The sequence below is a fragment of the Buteo buteo genome, unplaced genomic scaffold (genome assembly GCF_964188355.1).
Source record: "Buteo buteo unplaced genomic scaffold, bButBut1.hap1.1 HAP1_SCAFFOLD_55, whole genome shotgun sequence".
Lineage (NCBI taxonomy): Eukaryota > Metazoa > Chordata > Aves > Accipitriformes > Accipitridae > Buteo > Buteo buteo.
This window is the reverse complement of record NW_027439221.1, coordinates 363819-384951: the sequence shown is the minus strand read 5'-3', so window position 1 is coordinate 384951 and position 21133 is coordinate 363819. Positions and strand designations below refer to the sequence as shown.

At 52.4% G+C, this 21133-nt stretch overlaps 1 protein-coding gene across 1 annotated transcript in view; it reads right to left on the bottom strand.

Annotated features, from left to right (window-relative positions):
* The window catches only part of LOC142027761 (A-kinase anchor protein 1, mitochondrial-like), a 312309-nt gene that overhangs the window by 224310 nt on the left and 66866 nt on the right, over positions 1-21133 (bottom strand). The window lies entirely within an intron of this gene.

The following is a 21133-nucleotide window of genomic DNA, read 5'->3' as shown; positions in this document are numbered from 1 at the left end:
GGCCTGTATCCTGTTAATTAAAGAGATTGCACTCTGTTCGTGAGGCACCTCTGACTGCAAGATTGTGCAAGGCCATCTGCTGCGTAACTTGTGGCAGGGACCGATGCTGGGGGCGTGAAGGCAAGCGCGCTTCTAAAACCATAAAACTCCGTTTCGTTTCAGAGTGCAGCTGAGCCGCCCCGCTCCTCAACACTCTGCCATCTGCACCGCTGTGGCTGGGACCGGGCAGTGCTGCACATCCCAAAGGCCACCAAGTCACACCCGCGTCCCTGCTGCTTTGCCGGGAGCTTCTGCGATGCGAGCGATGTTCTGGGGGCTGATCTCTTGGACTGCAGCTACTCCGTCCCTGACCGGCAGCTGGTCAGGAGGGTTGTGTCCCAGGTGGAATTCCAGCTCTCTGACGAGAACCTGGCCAAGGATGCTTTCCTCCTGAAACATGTCCAGAAGAACAAGATGGGCTTCGTCAGCATCAAACTGCTGCCGTCCTTGAAGAAGGTAGGCAGCCCGTTGCGTTGGCCAGCCGGGGTGGGAAGTGGCCTCCACGTGGAGGATGCCTGGGTGTCTGGGTGTGCTCTGGCTGTCTGCGGTGAGGTGTACGGGGAGGTCCAGGCTCTGCTCAGGCTGCCTGTGTCCCGGCAAAGCGCTGGTGGTGCAGAGCTGGGCCCTGCTCTCTGCCTTCGACGTGCTGCAGCAGTTCTCCACCCAGGGAGGGTGGCTGGGGAAGCGGTGAGCAGTCCTCAAACCCCAAGCCCAGGGCTGGCTTCACCTCTTCTGCCCGTGGTTCCCCCAGGCTGCTGTGAGAGAGGAGAGCTCGTCCTCTGGTGGTGAGGCTCCTTTACGTTTGGGTTTGGGGCTTTCTCTTTTCTTTTGTTTTTCATCACGACTAGATGAATGAGCAGCGCAGTTTATTAAAGCAACGGTACAGGTGCTTTTGGATTGCCCGTGATAAATAGACTGTCTGCAAAGCACGTGCAGGTGGCAATACAGTTGCCTACAAGCGCATGAAATGATGAAAGAAAAGAGCTCTAAAGAATTCTAAGTTTCCCGGGGAAGCACTCGGTACAGCCGAGTGTTTGAATCTCATGCAATAGGCATCCGTGTGGCGGGGGGGGAGAGAGGCTCAGCTCATCGACTGATCCCAGAAGTCAGCGATGTCCTCCTGACTTGTCTGTGATGGTGTCTTCCCTGACATTTCTCCTCTCTTAAGCCCTTTTATGTTTTCTGAGTTTTTCGGTGGAGCTTGAGTGACTCTAGTCATACATACCTTTCCTTTGATTGGTATAAAGTTCTCTCGGTTTGCTTTTAAAGGTATACGCTGGAGAAAATTCAGAGCATGTGCTCAGTGGGGGGGTGGTCGCACCTTGGAGGTGGGTACCTTTGGGGGTGGAGGTGTGTTTTGGTATTATAATGAGCAGAGTTCACCCAAAAGACCTGCTGTTGTGTGTGAGTACCCCAGAAGTGGGCACGTGTGATAGAAACCAGAAGTGTAGGGCATTAGCTCGACAGAACCGCCGTTATTTTACCTCCTTGCTTCAGTGGATTCAATGCAGGGACCAAGCGCTCTCATTCCGATCGTTCCGGTTGCCTACCCCTGCGATCACAGAGCCTGGCCGCGGGGTCTCGGCTCCGCTCCACCCTCCGTGTTACTTTTCAGAGTCAGCGTACCAAGCTTCCCCGGTGTTGCTGACGTCCAAAGTTGCAGGTCACGTTGCTTAGGGAGCCACCATGGAACCGATCCTTTATGTGTGCACTGCGTTCCTCCCCGGAGGTTCACCTTCCCTTGAGGGGCGGCGGGGGGCGTGCGTCATACCGACAAGTCACCTCCAGCAATCATTGCACGGGCTGTCGCTGTGCCCAGGAGGCCCGGGGGTCTCTCCCTGCCCTTGGCGGCCATGCCCTGGGCCCAGCCGCTGGGTGTCCCTGGCGCCTCCTCTGCCGCTCGGCTCGCAAGGAGACGGCTGGTGCTGTTCCTCTTCTGTCGGGTCATGGCAGGAACCAAGCGTGCAGCGCAGAGACCGCCCTTATTAGCCGTCCCCTCTCTGTGCCAGAGCTACAGCCTATGCGGCCCCGCAGCCAGGAGGAGCAGGGACTTGATGTGGCTGGACACAACCCCTTTTCGTGGGGCGTAAGGGGGGTGATTTCGGCAGCTGCAGCCTGGAGGCAAGCCAAAGCGTAACCAGAGCCATAGGTTGGGGTGGTGGGTGCCAACAGCCCGCCACGGAAGTAAGTCAGGCTTTGAGAAACAAGTGCGCGGAGGTGACCCCGGTGTGGTGGAAGGAAAGGTTGGTGGTATTCAGACGTGGACCATTTGGATCCGTGACCAAAGGCCAGCCAGGCAAAGGACAGACAGCTCTTCCAAACTGTCAAAATAGCCCATTGCTGCTATTGCCGTCACATCCCCTTGTCCCACTGAAACCCAGCTGTGCAGCCTTTCTATTAAACACACCCACTGGCCGTGTTTATAGGGGATACCAAAGGCGCTTCAGCCATGGGTGAAACTTCCACAGCTCACCTGTGACTTGAACCTTTCCGAGAGTTCTTTGCCTACCTCGGTTTGTGGGAAGATGTTCAGATCTTATCTGAAACCCTGGCAAGTCTCCTTTTCCTTTAGGATTTAGTATTTTGAGTACTGAGAGATTAAGAGAGGTACTCTCCTTGCCATTTTGTGCGTTGGTGCCAAAATGGATCTGTACCTTCAGACTCTGTAAATGAGGGCATCTAGGCCACAGACGTTCCTTTGGTTGTGGTGCTGCCAGAGGTGAAAGACAGGGGTTTGGTTCCCTCTGCAGGAACTCTGCAGAGATGTAGAGAGCATGCACGGTTTCCTCACGGTTCCTTACCAAGGCACCAAGGGACATTTGCTACCACACTGTCAGGGGAGGTTTGGACTTGACGTGAGGAGACATTTCTTTCCCAAGAGGGTGGTCACACCCTGAAACAGGCTTCCTGGAGAGGTGGTGGATGCCCCATGCCTGTCAGTGTTGAAGAGGCTTTTGGACAATGCCCTTAATACCATGCTTGAACTTTTGGTCAGCCATGAAGTGGTCAGGCAGGAGGACTAGTAGGGACTTGTAGGTCCCTTCCAGCTGAACTATGCTACTCTCATTCAGAACGTGAAAAGAGAAAAAGAAACAGGTTTTTCCCACTTTGTTGGAATTTGACAGAAAGTAAATTAAAGATGCCTTGTCCAAAGTTGCACAGCAGTTTAGCAATTGCATTTCAAAACGGTGTTTTGGCAGTTGAAGAAATTACACTGCCAATAGAGCTGTTTAGGAAGAAAAAGGAGTAGTTTTGCGGAGGATGTGTGAAGGCCTCTAGAAAAACATCTTTAAAGAGTCTGTGGGTGTTTCCCATGGAAAGCACTGATCTTGTTTGAAAGCTAAGGCTCTTTCAGCTTGGGCATCTTTTAGTTTTAGAGCAAAAACTTAGTATTTCTCAGAGGACACAGGAACTTGTACAAATTGAGTTGAATCCTCAGCTTCCTATTTAAAAATGTCTGTAAGGGAAATGTACCATCAGGCCACAAGTGTGCAATAGCATTAGTCCCAAAGTTGATCCCAATGGCATTAGTCCCTAAATTAATCCCAGATGCATACCAGTTCACAAGGAAGCCATCTACTTGGTTGTCTGCTTTATGAAATCTCCCCTGGCCTGTAAGGCTCACATTGAATCCCATCCTACCATCACCTTTAACACACTTGTTTTACCCATGATTTATGCTTCATAAAATGAGCTTCCATAAGTGTTAGCAACTCCAAGTCAGCACCAATTCTTTTGATAAAAATAACCTGCTACGATTGTCTGAGCAATCATAGTTAAATTATACCACCACTTCCATACAGTTCTGTAACAATATTCCTCTAGTGGTTCTGATACAACAGAGCTTCTTTATCTAATAGTTAATGGCAACACCCTTCGATAAGTAAGGAACACATAGATCAATATACTTTTCCAGGGGAAAATATTTTAAAGACTGTCCATTAGTAGAAATCAAAAGGCAAAACCCCTCAAAGTCTGGAGGAAGATGCAAAAGTGCTTCTTTGCAAGAGGGTTTTCGTCCACTCTTCCTGAAGTCAACTGAAGGGAAGATCTGAATAAAGCCACGGTGCCTTCTCCCACCCGACTCTGACCATTCACCGAGATCCAGTGCTTAGCGCTGTTCCCAAACAGTTTCCACTGAGACTGGATGAACTGTCAGATGCTACCATGATTTATAAGCTTAAGCTCCCAGTCTCTCCTGCCCTTTCCACATCCACTTCTTCCCTTTCTGATAAGGCATGAATCATCATCAGAAATCACTCTCCAGCCCATTAACAAACTAAACATTGCACAGGCTCGTAGAAGTACACGGGTGACTATTGTTACATCTGCCTCCATATTAGAGGGATCAGCACTGTAAAAATACCTGCAGTCAGCAAATATTCACGTTGCATTTATGAGCATCTTCATTCCAGTACACCCATTATGAAACAATATTATCGTGGTAGGAAGGCTAGGTAGGTATTCCAGCAAGGAAGACTGCTTTGCTGCTATATTAATACCTTATATTATAGTGCAATAATCCTGTGCTCTACAGAGTCTCAGACTGGTTCATTGGAGCGGGGCGGGGGGGAAGTGTATGGCTTTAAACAGCTTGCAGTATTGGGTCAAAAAAGGCACAGATGTTGCAGCAAATCCTTGAAACAACATAAACTCACTGTGCTCATCTGAGCCTATCCAAAAAAGTATTCACCGTGGCCAGACCAAGGGTTCTGTGCTGTGCCTGGCTAATTCAACAGCAGGGCACCCTGTTTGGGAGAACCACTAATCCTCAAACGTAGCATTAAAGAAGATGAGACCAAGGCTACAGAGACTTTTGTGAAACTGAGCATAAGAAAAGAATCATACCTTCCTGAGCCTCAAAAGAATTTCTGCGAAATCTTAGATATTTCTGCGATGACTTCAGGAGATAATCTTACAGCAAGTGACTCCTAACAGAGTTTTCAGATGCCTTTAGGAAAAAGGAAGGACTTTAGTAATCTCTCACCCTCATATGCAGTCTCGAGAAAGCATATGCCTGAGAAACAGAGGAAAACCAGAGTGAGGAGATGGGGAAGTCGAGAACGTTATTCGCAGTAGCTGCTCTCATTTGACCGGATCAAGACTGGCAGAGTGTTAGCAGAGGTATGGAACAGATGTGAAAGCCTCAGACGTTTCTGCCCAGCGGGTAACACTGTGGGATGTAAACGGTAAGGCTGCGTGCATTTTTTTCGCAACACAGTAAAAAGTGAAGTTAAAAATACCAAATCCACCAGACCGAAAAGATTTCCATCCTACTCAAGTGATGAGAGGAAAAAATCCTCTCAGGAGATTGAAAGAGAGGTACTCCATAAACACGCGCATCTGTGGTTCCCAAGCCCATCGTTCAAAACTTCTGTCATCAGTTTATTTTCTCCCATGGGTCTTCTCCAATTCAGTAGCTGTCACTCCAGTGAAAACCGCAACGCAAAGCTGACATTTATTGAAGGTGGGCAGGGCCCTGTGAAGTCTACTGTGGCACTGCAGACAAATCTAAACATCATCTTTACTCACAAATTTCCATTCAGATCAGTGAAAGCAGAATTGCCTCTGAGGTGTGGGAATAATAAAGAGAAAATTCTCCTTTCGGTTGCGCTTAAGAACAGGCTTGCAGAGGCACTGGTGGGAAGCCTGCTGGAAACCGAGGGGCCATGTGGAAGTCAAGGAAAGCAGAATATGCTTTCCACCACCTAGAGAAGGAGCATCTGGATGGGGGAGGAGGAGCAAGCAAGAGAGGAGGAGCTGAGACTTTGCCAGAAGAAATAGGAGGCCCCTGTGGTGCTGACCGCCCAGGAGTGCTCCGGGATGTCACGGGGAGGCTGGCACGCTGGTTTGAAGCACAGACCGCTTTCCCCTGCTCCTTTTCCACGCGGGCACCAGGACACGGTAAAGCAAAACCCGGGCAAGGTCAAGCAGGACTCGAGTGGCACGAGTGAAAGGGACAGGTGCCCGAGTGATCTTCTCTTCTGTCCTGCCAGTCAGAGGTAGGGGTGTGTAACCGAAAAAGCCAGTCGAAGAAACTCTCTGAGGCTCAATTTTGGAGTTTTAGAAAGCAGGCATTCTTTATTGCAGCGCTGGATGCATGGGGGATCGTTCTGCCTATCGTGCATACCGTTACCTACAGCAAGGCAAGCTTATATTGTTCTAATCGTATACTTATTTATGTTATCCTTGACATAGTGTCCGCCCTTTGGGCATGCGCAGTGTGGCTCATCTCTTTTTCCTAGTTAGCTGACCTCGGCAGGTTTTAATGGCTGGATGCACCAATGTCTGTCCCAACGGCAGGTGGGGGACAGGGCTCTGCCCTTCGTGAGACCCCCAGCCCCTGGAGTGGTGGCTGGAAGATGGGTAGGTCAAAGGACCCTGATGGGAGCCCTGCAGGGCCTCATCCATTGGACCGACAGGCACCTTCCCTTGTCACACAGAGCATCTCATGGGCTGGAAAAGGGATGCTCTGGAGAGTTTCTGGCAAATCTCTGGAGAAAAGCTTCTTCCCGCCCCTCTCCCAGGGGCTTTCTCGGTTCTGGTGCCCTTCCCAAGGACAGCCCCACAGGTGGGTGCAGCCAGCATGGCAGGAAAGAACAGGCAGCAGCCACAGCGGTCAGCACGGCGGGAAAGCCAAGGATAAAGCCTTATCACCCAAGTGTGATAAAGCCTTAATAACCAAGCGTGCTGCTCCTCGGACAGGAGTATTCCTGCCTAAGCTCACCACACATTGCATTTCCCTGTGGCTTTCGGCAGGATATGAATGGCTCTTCAGTGCCGGTGGTCGCTCCCCTCTTTCAGTGAAAATTGCAGATTTTCTTCCTGTTGGACCCGCCTCAGTTCCAGTCTCTTGGGGGTTGAAAGCTGGCACAGCATGGGTGCCAGAGACGTTCCCACAGCTTGGCTGGCGTCCACAAGGAGGAGTCTGTCTTTAGCCACGATGGTCATTTCCAGGGAAAACAGCTTGTGGTATTGACCAGGACCCTACGCGGACAACAGAAGAGCAAGGATGCGGCCGTTTGCCACAAGTCCAGTGGAGCAGGCTGCTCAAACACAGCCCACGGTGACTTTCTGTGCCGCTGGGCCTGTGGGGACAAAGGATTAAGCCTGAATTACCTGCATGAAATAGAGCTATTGCTAGCCTCGTGCAACGGCACCCAGGAGCTGGTCCTGAAAACCACCAATCCAGGACACAGAAAGCTTTTAACCGCTGTGGCTATTCTGGAATAGACTGTGCCGTGTGCATCCATTTCTATTAACAACCCTTCTCCTGCAGCCGCAAAGGAGTTTGAGAGCTTGCTTATGGCTAAAGGGGGTTGGTGACCTGGGATGGTGGCTGAGGCTTGGGGCTTGCATTGCCTGTGACCAGCTATGAGCACAGAGTGACAGAGGAAAGACTTTCCCTGGGGAAGAGGCACCAGGGAGTGGCTGAGGTGGAGGAAAGCTTCGCCCCGGTTTTGGCTGTAGGTGGAAAGCTCTGGATCAGCACGAAATTCTACGTCTCCTCTAGCATGGCACAGGTACCGAGTCTTCTGTTGGTACCAAGTAGAGGCAGAATGTCAGGCAAAGTGGCTCATCGAATGGGAATGATCTAGGGAAATTTACTTGGCTATTAAAAGCCCCATTGCTCCAGAAGTTGAATCTTTTTTCTCTAGTCCTTTTTTTTTTTGGAAGGGGGTGGCGGGAGGGGCATGGATAATTTATCTTCATACCTACAAAACCACGCATTGTAGCAGTCAAGATGGAATACGCCTTTCTCACGTACCTTTTCTTTTTTGAACACGGTGAGTTCAATCTGCTGATCAATAGCCCACTGCGTTCAATAGACGCCTTGGATTTCTATCCTTCGGCTCAAGAGCTAGACACAACCTTCTGTCGTTGGTGTTAGCACAATTAATGCAGATAATCTGCTATCTTCTCCCTAATAATCTAGGCTACATACTACCTAACAATCTATGCGAGAGTACAACCTGATCCAGTGTTACACGCAACATCAGCACTGTGAAGAGCTGTGACATTCAAATGAAAAAGGAGACATTTTGAACACCTTGTAATAGCTTGCAGGAATACAAAGGGGAAGCACTGTGTAAATAATACCCAAACCAATATGGATTTTTCCCCTAAATTTCTGAACCTCCTGTGACAAGTGATGGCCTATCAAAGTGCATGTCTGCCCCCCCCTGCGCTGCACCACGTGGGATCTGTTCACATTCCCTGGTCTGGGAGATGGGGCAGAGCGGACCCTCCGGCAGCTTGCAGCTTGTGGCACAGAAGCGGGAGGAGAGGCTCATGCGCCGGAGGGTCCTGCTGTCAACCTGGAGGATCTTGACAGGCTGGAGAAAGGGGCTGACAGGAACCTCCTGTAGTTCCCCAAGGGGAAGAGCAAAGTCCTGGAGACCTGGGGACGAAGAAGCCCTTGCGCCAGTAAATGCTGGGGGACACCCAGCTGGAAAGCAGCTGTGCAGACACCTGGGGTGATGGTGGACGCCAAGTGGAGCGATTTCGAGCCAGAAAAGTGCCACTGGGGCAAAGGCGGCTCCCTGCCTCCTGGGCTGCAGGAGGCAAAGCGTTGGCAAGAGGTGGAGGGAGACGGTCCTTCCCCTCTGCTGGGTCCGTCCAGCCCGCCCGGGGCTCCCCAGTGCCAGGCAGAGACGGCCATACTGGAGAGAACTCTCACCCACTGGGTGGGTGCCCCTCCCACTTTCCGTTGGGCTCAGAATGTTGGTCGTTGGGCTTAGAATGTTGGTCGTTGGGCTCAGAATGTTGGTCAGTTGGAGCCCACAGCCACCAGAGACAGCAGCACGGAGCTGTGCTGGCACACAGGAGCGCTGGGAGGAGGCAGGATCCGGCCGAGCAGCACCTCGCCGGCACCGGCACCTCGCCTCCCATCCCCGCTGTCGCCGAGTGGCCCGCGTCCTTGGTCCACGGCGAGGGTCCTCCTCTCCCGGGCAGGATGGGCCAGGCCAACTGCTGCTGCGGCTCCAGGTGAGCTCTCCCTGTGCCTCGGGGGCACGGCCGGGACCCGCGGTGGCAGCGGCCTTTCTCATGCCCGCCGCTCTCTGCTCTGCAGGGAGGCTCTCGCCGACGCCGAGGCGGTGCTGAGCGCGGACGTGCGGCTGACCCGGGGCCGCAAGAGGAGCGAGAGACGCCTTCTCCTCCTCCAGGAGGAACTGGTGATCGCCAAGTTGCAGTAAGACCCTCAGAGCCCAGCTGCCTTTCCCCCAGCCCTGGCCCTGGCCCCGGGGCAGGGACACCCCAGCACCAGCCCCAGGCCCCGGCACCTTGGTGGGTGCTGGAGGCGCCCATCGCTGTCCGTCCGTCTGTCCCAAGGGCAAGTGGGGGACGGGGCTCTGCCCGGGGGGATCCCCAGGAGGTCACCTCCAGCTCACCGCCTGCCTCTCCTGTCTGCTCTCTGCAGACGTGGCACCAGCGTGCGCCCACAGCTCCGCCTGGCCCTGGACCAGCTGTGGGTGCTGAGCGGCGGAAAGGAGGCGGCGGGGGACGAGGAAGAGGAGGAAGGCGGCGATGAGGACAGGACCTCCGTCATCCTCGTCTGGTCCACCGGCTCCTGTGTTGCCGCTTTTGGGTGAGTCGTGGTGCCACGTCCCATGGTCGGGCAGGAGAGGTTCACAACCGTGCCCACGCCATCCTGTGAACGGCCTCTGCCCTGTGTGGAGAGCCTGGGCAGGGAGCGGGAAGCACGCTGGCAGGGAGGGATGGGGGCATTGCCAGGTCCTGCATCCCTTGGTGCCCTTTGGGTCCCCAGAAGAGAAGGGCAAAAGCAGCTGCTCTGGCAGGACACGGGGAGCCAGGGCTTGGGCAGCGTCTCTGTCCTGCCCCACGGGGCTTCGTCCCACTCCGGCGTCCTTCCCCACGGGGCAGGGCTGCACAGGCGCCCGCCTCTGCCCACGGGCTGGGGGGCAGCGGGTCCTGACGCTGGTTCTCCTCTCTTTCTGCAGCTCCTGGGCGCTGAAGGAGCTGTGGGTGGGCACGCTGCTGGGGTAAGCCAAAGGGGATGCTGCAGGCACAGCCGGACGGGGGAACACAGCTCCCCAGCTGGGGAGAGGTGCCCTTGCGGCTGCGGGCAGCTCTCGGGCAGAGCTGCCTCACAGGAGAGAAGGGGCAGCTTGGGGCTCAGCCTGCTCTCTCCCTGTCCCTTGCCGGTGCACAGGACACCAGGAGGAGCCAAGAGAGCCCGCGTGACCCGTCTCCCCTCCCTCAGACCCCTGGAGAAGGAGCTGAGCTGCCGCCACACCGTGAGTGTCTCCCCGGTCTGGGCTCTGTCCCCGAGCCCTGGTCCTTAGGCATTGCTGCTCACCTTCCTCCGCTCCTTCTCTCTTGCCCAGTGGAGGACATTCAGCACCAGGAGCCTGGAGAGGCTGATGGAGGGCCAGGCAGAGGTGAGAATGGCTGCCTTTCACCCGTCTCTGGCTGCGCCGGCGTCTGCGGCCAGCGGGGTGAGCTTGTAAGGCAGAGATGGAGGGAGGGAGCGTCCCGCGGTGCCACTCGGGGAGCGTAGAGGGTTGGGGAGCCACCAGGCATGCCAGCACATCCTCGCTGGCGGCGCTGGGGGGAAGCCTGCCGTGTGGGGCAGAGAGCCCAGGAGGGCAGAGGGTCCCAGCTCTGCCGCGCTCAGGCTGCTGGTGCCGGGTGGCAGCTCGCCGGTGGCCCTTTCTGCTGCGGGGCTGCTCTCTAAGCGCAGCCTGCTTCTTGCAGGATCGTCCCAAGCAAGGGCAAAGGCCACCGACAGCCCCATCTATCAAAGCTGGGGGACTTTGCGGCTCACCAGGTGAGTTCTGGAAAGAAGCACATTGTCCTGCAAATGGTTGAGCTGTGCTCACTTGTCCTTTGAGTGTCTCCATGCAGGTGCGGCACCCCAAGGGAGGACGTCACCTGGACGAGCAAGGACACCTGCTGGGCAGCAGCCGCTGGATGTGGTTCTGCGGGGACCCAGAGCCTCTCCTGCTGCCCACAGTTTGGAGGAGGGCAGGGCGAGGGCTGGGACAGGTTGTCCCGGTGGCATGCCGGCTCTCAAGAGCTTCCGAGCTGGAGCCGCTGAGCTGGAGCTGTGGTTCCAGCTGCTGGCTCCCTGCCCATCCTGCCTCAGCCCTCAGCACCGTGCTGCAGGCAGGGCAGGCTCCGGGAGTGCTGGCCCGGCTGTCTCCATTGACACGCTCTTGCTCCATTTTCCTTTTCGGAAGGAGGGAACACCATCAGGAGGAGGAAGAGGATGGGGCTGCCCTGGCCCTTTGCTCATCGGAGGACCCTGGCCGCTGCCCAGGCGCCAGGGCAGGTGGGCTCCGGCTGCAGCAGGGCGCTCTTTGGCCAGCCCCTGGCAGCCCTCTGCGGGGAGGACGGCTCCCTGCCCCGGCCCATCCAGGTAAGCCAGCCTGGGCAGGGGGTCCCCAGCCCTCCCTCCCGCTGCTCCAGAGGGGAGGTGGGTGTCCCCAGGAGCTCCGGGGATGGGGGATTGGGCCCTTCACCCCCAGAAGACGCTTCTGGTGCCAGCCCCCTTTGCGGGGGGCAAGGAGCAGGATCTGGGGCAGTGCTTTGGTCACTGCTGTTGGAAGGCAGCTTCTCAGCCAAGCAACTGTCCTCCTGCCCCTCCTGCAGGAGATGCTGGCTGTCCTGCACAAGGAAGGACCGTCGACAGAAGGGATATTCCGAAGAGCTGCCGGCAGGACAGAGTTTCGTGAGCTGCGGGAGGCCCTGGACCACGGTGCGGATGTCGACCTGGGCAGCCAGCCTGCGCTGCTGCTGGCCGTCATCTTGAAGGTGAGCGCTTCTGACCTGCAGCTGGAAGAGCTCCTGCCTGGCCTGGAGTGTTTAGAGGCTCACCTGGAGCCCCTGGCATTGCAGGACTTCCTCCGAAGCATCCCCGCCAAGCTCCTCGTGACAGACCTCTACGAGGACTGGATGGCAGCGATGCAGAAGAGCGGCAAGGAGGAGAAGGTTGAAGAGCTGAAAGCGTAAGTGTGGGCAGCAGCCTGCCTGTTGAGGAGGGACTGGTAGAGGCCTGGGACTTGCCTGAAAAGGGACGGTCTCCTTAAAAAGCTGTGTCTTCTGACAGCTTGCTTTTGCTGGGGTGGGCTTAGATTTCGGGGGAAAGGGCATGGACAGGGAGCCTTCCCTTGCCTGGGCTTGGGGGAAATGAGGAGCTGGGAAGCAACGCCGTGCTTCCTTCCTGAAGCGCAGGAGCACTGGCCGCTGGCTGAGAGCACCCGGAAAGCTGCGCAACCCACCTGCCTTGGGCAAGCTTCGGGGATGGCTGTGGGCAACATCTGCTCTATTAACGTTGAGTTCCTGTTCCCTCAGGGTGGCCAAGAAGTTGCCTGGAGCCAATCTCGTCCTCCTCAAGCGGCTGCTGGCCCTCCTCCAGCACATCGGCCACAACGCCTCCAGCAGCAGAATGACCGCCAGCAACCTGGCCATCTGCCTTGGGCCAAATCTGCTGAGCCCACCTAACGAGGACGTGCTCCCCCTCGAGGCCATGCTGGCGGTGACTGAGAAGGTGCGCTGTACTGAGCAGCCGGCTGCAGCCTTGCCGGCCCATCCGAGCTTGGCTGCTCAGAGGTCCCTGGCTGCCTCCTCTCTTGAGCGAATGCTGGTGGGGTGGCTGCCTGCAAGAGCAGCCCCACAACCACAGCCTCCTGCGCAGAGGCAAGGGTCGGGAGTGGGAAAGGCTGTGTGATACATTTTCAGGCACCTGGGTTGAGACTGAGGGTTTGATGTGTGCAGGTGAACGTGCTGGTGGCGTTTCTCATTGAAAACTGCGGTGACATCTTTGTGGAGGAGATGGCTGGCCGCTCCTGTCCATCAGCCGGGGAGTCGGCAGCCCCCATGGACAGAGCCACAGGTATGAGGAGGAACTGAGGGCTGTCCCAGGCTGGGGCTTGGGCTACCAGAAACCTCAATGTCGAGAAGACAGCTGGTGTAGGGCTTTGGGTGGGTTTTGCTTTAGGTGTGCTTTACTTCCAAGGAGTCACTTTGCTGCACGTGCTTTTCCTTTCTAGACCTGCATTTGGAAGAGCAAAGTGGCCCTGCAGGCAGAGCAGACAAGGACCACCAGGCAGAAGCCTTGCTGCACACACCACCCGCTTCTCTGCTGGATGTCCTCAAAGAAGCTGGGGGAGACGTGGTGGTGGAGTCCGAAACGTCAGAGGTATGGCAGCTCCATCAGGGGCTACCCTCCTACCCGAGACACAGTATCCCCGTGTTTGTTGAGCTGCCAGAAACGAACCGAGTGTCACACACCCGTGTGAACCCTGTGTTCCAAAGTGAGGCCCTTGGAAGAACGGGCTAATGCAAACCAGCCAGAGGGATCTTCTCTGTAGGGCTAAGGCAGCATTTTGCCAAACAGTCGCCTGCTACTCCAGGGTGTCCCTTGCCACCTGCTGACTCTGACATTTCTGTTGTAGGCACCCGTTGCTTTGGCTCCAGCCACCCCAGGGAGCACAGTAGACTCCCTGGGATGCACAGAAGGACTAAAGAGCGTTTCAGAGGAAAGAAGGTGAAATGAGTCAGCTTTGGGTAAATCAAGAACTGATTCTAGTTGATCCTGGCTTTACCTACCTAATCATACTGTGGGATGGAAAGGTTTGCAGGCTCCCCCCAGGAGAAGGAAAACGGAAAGAAAAGAAAGAGAAAACAGGCCTGGGCAGAGGAGAAGGAATGCCAACGAGAAAAGAAAAGAAGGAAGAGAGAAGGAGATGGGGACTTAAAAGAAGCAGGAAGGTCCAGCAGGTCAGGAAGCCCAGGTGTGTACCAGGCTCTGCTGCCCATCTTTCCCAACTCTCAGCGCTGCTCCAAGTCAGTCCGACCCGCTGGCAAGGGACGGTGCTGCGCGGGGCTTGGAAATAACTCCATGGCCGCTCCCCAGCGGCTCCCCATCGAGCCCTGCTGCGTGGCACAGGGGCCCTGTGCATCTGTGCACGCATGCAGGTCTCCAAGTGCATTACCCGTGGGGATAAGGTGCCAGAGCCATCCCCTGGTTGATGCCAGCCATAGCTCTCTCTTCTGGGCTATGAACAATTCCTCGTCAACGGTGTTCCCCAAAGAAAGGGGAACCAAGTCATGCCTATTCCTGCCTTCATGGGTTTATCAGTGCTCTCTGACTCTGTCGTTGTAGGTGCCGTTTCCCTGTTACGGGCTGAAGCCCTGTGACTCCCGGGCCCGCCCCCCGCCGCAGTTGATGTTTGCAATAAAAGGATCTTTTCTCTCTTCTGAGTGTGTCTGCCATACGATATTCTGGACTAGGTAGATGGGGTTTTGTGGTGAGTCCTCGGGGAGGAGTCTGGGATCTTGCCTTGTCCCAGCATCCTTTCCCGCAGGCATCAGGGTTGAGTTCAGGTGCTTTAGGAGTGAAACCAAAGCACAGACTCACACAGGAGGGTGGAGGTTGGAAGGGACCTGTAGAGTTCCTCTGGTCCAACCCGCCTGCTCAAGCAGGCTCACCTAGAGCAGCTTGCCCAGGACAACGTGCCCTTGGGTTTTGAACATCGCCAAGGACGGAGACTCCGCAAACTCCCTGGGCAACCTGTGCCAGTGTTTGACCACCCAGACAGGAAAAAGTTGTTTTCTCATGTGCAGCTGGAGCATATCATGTGTTTTCATTTGTGCCTGTTGCCTCTGGTGCTCTCAGTGGGCACTCTTGAGAAGAGCCTGGCTCCCTCGTCTTCATTCCCTCCCAGCAGATTTAGAGAGATAGATAGATAGCTAAGACACCCCCCCACACACCCCCAGGCTTTCTCTTCTCCCCACGGAAGTGTGCCAGCTTAAAAGCAGCAGGGAAAAGTCGGCTTCCTTGAGGCTCCTTGTTTTGCAGGTGACCTGGAGACGTGAGGTTCCCCTGCCAAGCTGGCCCAGGGAAGAGAGGCGGAGGGCTGGAGGGCACAGCTGGACTCCTGCTCCTGCAACAGCAGGGACTCGCTGGCCAGAAATGGCCCCGAGGACCCCGGCAAGGGGCTGTGCTCAGTGCTGCAGAGGAAGGCGAACCCCCCCGGGACCTGTGCCAATCTGCCCGGGGGAAAAACTCCTTCCTGAGCCCAGCCCTGGTGCCCCGAGCAGGGTCCGGGGAGCTCCTGCGGGGGAGCGCGTTTGGGGTCGGCAGCCAGGGACCTAGAGAGTGGTTTTATGAGTGTGAGTGAATTTGCTTTTGCAATGAGATGTGTACAGGCATTGCCAGGGCCTGGCTTTACTCTGGAAGTGACTGTTGTTAGCTGCTGCAGAATTGAAGAGACTGTGCTATGAACACCACGCCAATTAGGCTGTCTCCAGACCTGAAGCTGCATTAAATCTCGTGCCACACTAGTCTCCTTTTTCCTTTGGAGAAGTAGGCCGAGTCTTTGAAATTCTGCCACATGACTTTATTTTGGGATGAATTGAAATGCAGTTGTTTCTTTAGCTTTGCTTATTAGCATTCTGCTGGAATAGTGTCAGATCCAGGAGGATTAACCTTCCTCCTTGTTTTGTTCTCTGAGTTGATTTTGGAGAGGAAGGCGTGTTGTCTGTCTTGTGGTGTCGTGTGGTGTTCAGAAGATGCTTGAAACGTTGCTCTTGTCTGTGACCGAGCTCTTTCCCTCAGCGTAATCCCTTTGGACAGCACTGCCAGTAGTGTGCGTACGTTTCTGAGCAGCCTGCAGGTGTTTGATCTCCCGATGGTAGAGAGAGCACTGCATTTGTTTGAGTTTGGCAGCCTGTCATCGCGCCTTGCTTTCTTCCATTCTTTCCACCCTCTTCCCCTCATCGCCGCTTCAGCGTCCCTTCCTGAATCGTACTTTTGTGTCCCTGCTGATTCCTGAAGACTTCATGACCACAGCGTAAGTCTTGGGTGGGTGATATCTGTCCTTCTGCTGTGGCGCGCTGTGTAACTCCTTTCATTAACTTCTTCCATATTAAGCAAGGAGAGGGCCTTTCTGAAGAGGAAGGAAAGTTCTCATCTCTGACCGAGTTCTGGCTGGGGCCCCTGAATGTGGAGGATATGAGAACGGCTGCCTGCCAGACCATATACCAGCGAATACTTGCATGCCGTAATTCCTTACACTCCACCCTATTTCCTTATTTCCAAGTGACACTTGTGCGACATTTGTTTACTTCTTAATGGGTTCAGCTTTTCTTTGAGACCTTCTCTCTCCCTGTGCATTGTATTGTGGGCCGATACCTGGCAATGAACAACTTTTGAGAAGCTGGCTTACAAAAGATGTCGTTAATAGGTGCGAACACAGTTTGATGCAGGCAGTACCCAACTCCCAGCATCACAGGGCCTAGCTCCAATGCTGTGAAGGCCCGTTCCTCTGCAGGTTTGCACTGTGGAGGGGATTGAGAGACACGTCCTGCCGGTTCCTTCTTTTAGTCCCTTGAGCAGAATGGCATTGCGATAGGCTGGAAGAGAGAGGTGCTGGTTTGAGGGCACCTTGTCAAAAACCCCAGTCCTAAAGGTTAGTGAGGATTGACTGAAAAGATCTGATCTCTCATCCTTTGTATCCTCAGATGCACAAAATACAAATGGGCAGAAAATTGAAAAGGAACAGTCCTTGTGGAAGACTGGATGTTTTTTAAGAACAATAAACTGGGAATTCATCTGCCTGCTAAGTATTTTCTCTGTGCAATGGGAATGATGTTTTGTTGTTGTTTAAACTCTTACAAGGAACGTAGCTCTGTTGCTTTTTGGCTGGGGTGGGACTAACTCTCTGTTTGTTTCACAGCGGTCTGGATCTCGACACCACTGAAAGTGCTGTCAAGGAGTTAGAGGTAGGAGATGAAGCAGGTCCACGGGAGCTTAGCTGAATGTTAGGCTGAGCAAATCTTTTGTTTGTTATGGGACGGAGGACGTTTTGTCAAATGCAGCATTTCAAGTGCGAGTAATGGGGAACTTCTCTAGAGAGTACGAGGGTGAAAAAAATGACGTAAATGAAAAGTGTCATCAACAGGCAGCATGAGCGCGAGTAATGCTTTTATCAGAAATACTTCAAAGAAGCTACTGCCTGTTGAAATTGGACAAATGAAAACTCCTATTTGTGGAGCTCGTTGCACTCCGTGCCTTGCTGGTTCCTGTTCAGATTCGTTCTGCAGTAGCACTTTCCTGTGGTTTCGCTCTCAGCCCCAGACCTGACCACTGCTTTGAACTTCTCAGGCTTGACTAGCTGTCAGACCCTCCTAGTTTTTCAGGAGCTGTGGCAGTACTGGTGAGCTAGCTTGATAGCAGCTAATCTAATGCTCAATTGCATGTGCTTTCCTCATAGCTGTGGGAGCCAGGGGACGTTCTTTTAATGACGCCATTACTTTGTGGCCAAGCTTGGTGACAGCTGATGAGTTCTGTTGTTGTCATCTTCTTCCTGAGACAGAAGAAAGCCCCTGCCATTCCCGAGGAAATGAGACCAATATACTGCCTGCTTAAAAATGCTCCTGTTAGTTAAGTTTAAACAAATCTTCAGAGTACAGTAGTAGCATTGTAAATAGTATTGAAGAAAGTGTGCTGATCTTAACTGATACAGAAAATTATTGGTTCTTTTTTTTTTTTCTTTTTCACTTTTGAAAATACTGAAAGGTATTCCTAGAAAAAGTTTCCCCTTTATAAAGCAGGAGTTTGTTGGAGCTGAATTACAGTTCCTTTGTAACTGAATTGGGTCAATATTCCGAAAAAGGGGAATATGTTTATTTTTGAAACAGGTCAATACTGCATGTGTTGTGCTGGCAAGGAGGAGGCTTCTTAAATGTAGAACTTCTTAAATTTAAAAGCACACCTCCACTCTCCATAGTAATGCTTCCATGTTAATTCAGGGTTAAGATATTCATTCACTTCAGTTTCTGTGAATCTGTTAGGGCAGCATGCTCTGAGGTGATGGGAGGGAGCAGGGGGAAGAAGGGGAAGAGGAAAAGCAAAATATCTGGAACCTGCTCTTCCATGACTCCTGCAAACTGCAATGTTATTTTTTTCCCAAGCCTGAAAACTGTACTTGACAGTGGAATTGTGGCTATCTTGTTAATATTCTTCCTTCCTTTCTTATTTTGGCCTCTCCAGGAAGCAATTCGAGTAATCCTCGGAAATCTTGATGATTTACATCCATTTTCTACAGACCACTTCACTATCTTTCTGTGTACCCTTTCTTTCCTACTTGTAAAAGAAAAGATCCAATGACTTGTATCTGTTGGGCATTGCTTAATTTGACATTCCTGCCTAGTAGTGCGCAGATCTTTAGCTGGAGTACGAGTCCTTTGAGCTTTGCAGTTTTACACTAGCTGAAGATCCTCCTCAGTTGTTGCCTTCACCAGAGAACTGATGTATGTAAAAAGAATGTTTTGCAGTGTTTTCAGATGGCCACCCCTGCGTTCCAAATCTGATTTAGCCAGAGAAAACAAACGTGTATATGTAAAGTCCCAGGAAGCCCACGTAATGCGATTGCAAGGAAAGCTAGTGCGTTGTTTCAAAAGGTTAATAAAACGTAAAGCGCTCCTTACAGGCGCAGCAGTGTTGGCCCACTAGTAGAGAAGACCGCAGTAGTTTTCTTGTAAGGTACATTAGGATTAAACATTGTAGTTGCTGTAGTGTAAAGGGTTAAGAAGAAGTTACTCTCCTGAGGCTGTTGTTGCAGAGAAAAGTAAGTTAGTTGAAGGAGAAGCCTTTTCAGTCCTAAGGTGTGTCAGTTTGTGAATCGGATCAGGCCCTTTGGCATCATCACCTCCCGTGATTCCGAGTGCCCAGGAGTAATGAACACCCACGTGTTTCCGCCTCCAAGGCATTCCCTTCCAGTCTCGGCAGACTGCGTTATTGCCACCCCTGGTCCTAGCAGGCAAGAACGAGGTCATCCTCTTTCCCTGTCAGAAGCTGGTATGTATGAGAGCAACTTATTCCTCTTACTGCCAGGAAGAGAAAGTAGCCCAGAGCATTGTCAGAGAGGAGGCACCCAAACAAACGAAGCCTCGTTGTTGGTTTGCTTCGCTAAAGCGCAGCCAGTTTTGCCTGCGTGCTTGAGGAGGGTTTGATTCCCGAGCTTGTATTTCTAGAACTGGGAAGTCCATCCACCTGCTCAGCCAGCACCGGGCCCTGCGGAGAACTGCAAGCTCAGAGGCCTGGCGTGATGAGTTGTCCTGCAATCTGTGTGTCGGGCTCCTCGCTGTAGCATACCTCTTAGTTAATCACCAGCTGTGGGAGTCCTTGAAGCCAAACTCAAACGAACAATTTCATCCCTTAAAGGAACTGATTGCGTCAGCGTTTCATCTAGGCAAATCTTGGGCTCCATCTCTGGTCCTCAGGATGTTAGTTTCTGCTAGCAAATGGAGTAAAAGTATTCATGTTACCTGTTTCTTCCTGAGATCAGAGGCACGTAAGGAGACTGCTGCCTGGCGTCACCCATTCTTGCACGCATGAGCTCCTAGGTGTGCGAACTGCACCCCCAGGAAGGAACGTCTGTAACTGTGGCGTTTGTCATGTCAATTATCTTTTGTCCTCCCATTTTGAACTGTGAAGTGAATGTAATGACGCTACTCCTGTGAATCCTAGTCCTTTTCAGTTTTTAAAAAAATTACTTTTTAGTTAGGAAAGCTGATGAGGTTTTATTCACAGGGTTGGGAGCGCCTGGCATGTTGTTTCTTGCGGGAAGATGTCAGGACTGAAGCCAGATACAGTTAAGGAAACACAATGCTATTAATGCAAGCAACTGATGGGAGAGTGTCACCTGGGTGAGTGTTTCTTGTAATGTGTTACTAGCGCTTTTTCACCAAGTTCATACGGACAGATTGTAGGTGCTCCCTTCTGCATATACGTTCAGTGTGGTATGACTTTTGAAGCTTTACAAGAGGACTCCTGCTCCTTTGAAATGTTAGTGCTATGTTCTTAAGTCTTATTGTTGTTCTCAGATGTCAGTAAATGGGAGAGAGTATCGAAGATGAGATTCAAACATGAGAATGTCCACCTCGTGCCTTATCCCTACATTTGCACGATGTATCTAGAACTCGGCTCTATTTCAGCACGGCGTATCTTGTGGTAATTCACTATGGTTATGTTTGGATAATGTCTGGAAACATCTATGATCTATGTCTTGCTTTTCCCTTTCCCTTCCTCCACTGTGTCTTTGAATGAGAGGGAGCAAAACTGCGTGCGGTATGGCTGTACCATGGATTTGAAATAGAGCATAGCAATGTGTTCTCTTTTGTCCTGTATTGCTTTTTTTGAAAATGTCTGGAATTTCTCTTTGCCTTTTCACCCACTGCTGACTCTTCAGCTAGTATTTTTATGAAGCAATGCCCAGTGGCTCCCAGCCTTCATTCTTGAATGTCGGTAACTAGGCTGGAGCCAGCACATATATATATGGAACATGTGTTTTTCTTCCTTATGCTTGACTACATTTGTTGACGTTGAATTTCACGCTCTTTGTTTCTGTTTTCCTAAAGAAAGAATGCATTTGTTTTTCTAAATAATGATAGTAATAATGGTAATAATGTCTTTTGTATAATTAGCAAATGTTGTCACCTCCCTAGTGTCTCATTTTCCAGGTTTTCTATGAATTCCCTGAAGAGCCTCAGGCCCCAGCTGAGACCTCTGTGGGACTCTGCATTGAACCTCCTCTGTTGTGAAAACTGAGGTTTTTTTCTTACTGTTTCCTGTTCTGATGATTGGTCCCTGGGAAAGGCTGCTGCTGGTCTGTCTTGTGAGCACTTAGTAGATATTCTGGTCTCCCTTATCAAATGGACAAGTAGTCCAAAGCAATTGTCCCCATCCCACTGGCTTGTGTTATTCACAGCCAGGAATTCTGAAAGAGCTGTATTTGCAGTTCTTCGGTTTCAAGATATCATATGCAAGTCCAGCATTGTTTCTAAGTCATTTATCTTGTTCTCAGGACGTGTGGTGCAATGCAAAAATGTACTATAAAGTTGGTTAAAGAAAGTCCAGTCACCAAATATTCACCAGATTTTACAATACCTCTGTTACAGGTAAAGAAGTAAACAAGGGCAGTGATGAGCTTTTAAGTTGCGTGTGTGGTTCTCTTTTGTGTGTTGTTTTTTTTTTAAAAAAAAGTGATATTCCAAGTAGTCTGGAGAAGCAGAAGATATATCTAGGCAATGCTGTAGTTGTCCTGTTTCTGGGTGTCAGTCA